Genomic DNA, 2,500 nt, shown 5'->3' with positions numbered 1-2,500 from the left:
ACATCTTTATTACATTATTACATACGTGTGTAATTGTATAAGAGAATATAAAGAAAAAGAAAAAAGAAAATAAAACATTTAATGTCGTCGAGAAAACATGGAAAAATTTCCATGACAATTTTCATACGAACGAATTGAATATCAGTCCCTCTCTCTCTCTCTCTCTCTCTCTCTCTTATATGGGAATATAGGATATCTATAAGCGAGGAGGAATAGAGTGAAAAAGATGAGGAAAAGAAAAGAAAAGAAAGAAAAGGGTGAGAAGAAGAAGGGAAAGAGGAAAAAGAGAAACGTGGAAAGAAGAAATAGAGGAGAAGAAATAGAAAAAAAAAGAAAGAAATGAAGAAGAGGAAAAAAGAAGAAGAAGAAGAGAAGAAGAAGAAGAAGAAGAAGAAGAAGGGGGAGGAAAAAAAGGGAGAAATAAAAAATAACCAAAAGAGTAAAAAAGAAAAGAAACATAAGAAAAAAGAAAAAATGAGGAAGAATAAAAAAAGGTGCGTCGAATCGGTCGTAACGAATCGGCAGGAAGACATTCCAACGGGAAAGTTTTCGTAGCGACAGCGCGCGAGTCTTCTAATGAAACGATTGGATTCGGTAGCGAAAGGGGGATCTCTCCTTCGGCATGTTGGGCACGTACAAGGTACAAGGGTCATTTACGTAGATACTATACGTACATACATATATGCATATATACATACATACGTACATACATAGGTATATCTATACATATATATATATATATATATATATATATATATTTATTTATATACATTTATGTATGTATATACATACACACAAATCTATATATATGTATATATATATATATATATATATATATATATATATATATATAAAGTTAACGCGCGCGCACAACCATGCTCGTAATGTATTCTCGAAGATCGGCTCGGAGAAGCGATTGGACTCGCTGCACGCTCCTCTCTTGCAATATCGCGTAACGATGCGTTACAAAACGTAGGAGTGTCTGCGTACCAATCCACAGGTAATATCTACATGTATACATACGATAATAAACAATTTTTATTTGTATATATAACACGTGCGTGTTCACCGATTCATATTTGCATGTATGTATTATATGTATTATATGTATATACATATTTATAATATATGCCTGGTTGTATGGTTCATGGTTAGTGGGCGGATCTCTAATCTCAAGTCGGTGTCTTTAAATCGTTGTGGATTTTACCACTCTCTCTTCCGGTGAAAGACGAACGAATCAATTTCATCAGAGAATATCACTTCGAGTATAAATATTTATTTACTTACATACGTTTCCTCTTATCACTCATAGAATAATAACCTACGGTTCGTAATTATCGATAGAACGTGTAAGTATTTATATTTCCTTTTTTTCTTTTTTTCTTTTTTTCTTTTTTTTTCATTCCTTCCTGTTTTCTTTTTCTTCTTCTTCCTTTTTTTTTTTTTTTTCTTTTTTTCAACTCGTTCTATTTATCGAATCTAATGATAACGCAACGAATATATAAATATTTTTCGATCCAGTATGAACGACTACTCTTTTTTTTTTTTTATTTCCTTTTAATATTTTCTATTTTATTTTATATATACGTGTATATGTATGTATGTATGTATATATGTATGTATGTATATGTGTATGTGTGTGTGTGTATATATCGTATGATCGTAGGAGAGAATGGAGAGACTTTTCGATAGAGGAGACTTTTCTTTCCTTCGCGAGAATCTATTCAAGGTGGAAGGGCATGAAGGTTCTCTTTCGATCTCTCTCTCTCTCTCTCTCTCCCTTTCTCTCTCTCCCTTTCTCTCTTTACCGTGTTCGGGACCCTTATAAGAAAAAGAAAGAACGAGAGAGAGAAAGAGAGAGAGAGAGACAGAGAGAGAGAGACAGAGAGAGAGACAGAGAGAGAGAGAGAGAGAGAGAGAGAGATTTTGTATGTATGCGTGCGTGTGCCATGTGTGTGTATTTGTGTGTGTTATGCACGTTTCTCGGCTATATGGGACTAACGTCGGTAAAAGTAGAGAGACCACCCAACGCGATCGCGCGAGACTTCTGGAGAGAGGGTGAGAGACGAGATGAAGAAGAAGAAGAGAGAGAGAGAGAGAGAGAGAGAGAGAGAGAGAGAGAGAGAGAGAGAGAGAGAGAAGAGAAGGCGACGCGGACACGAACGCACACGTGCAAAGCCTGAACGAGTGAAGGAATGAGAGAGAAAGAGAGAGAGAGAGAGAGAGAGAGAGAGAGAGAGAGAGAGGACCATCTGGGCAAGGAATGCTTGTCGAGTCATTAATGCTCCTCGCTATGCACGCTCCTTATGGATCTTACCGAATCAGTGACCGATTGCCCTCCTCGCGGCGCCCACCCCTCTTCTTCCTCTTCCTCCTCTCTCAGTTTATTGGAGGAACTTGTACCTTTGCCGATCGGAGAAACTGGTATATACTGGAACTCCTTCGCTTCTGTATCTAATTGAAACTATTCGAATCTTTGCGGCAAGGTGATACAAATTTT

The sequence above is a fragment of the Vespa velutina genome, chromosome 3, assembly GCF_912470025.1.
Source record: "Vespa velutina chromosome 3, iVesVel2.1, whole genome shotgun sequence".
Lineage (NCBI taxonomy): Eukaryota > Metazoa > Arthropoda > Insecta > Hymenoptera > Vespidae > Vespa > Vespa velutina.
This window is presented reverse-complemented; position numbering follows the sequence as displayed.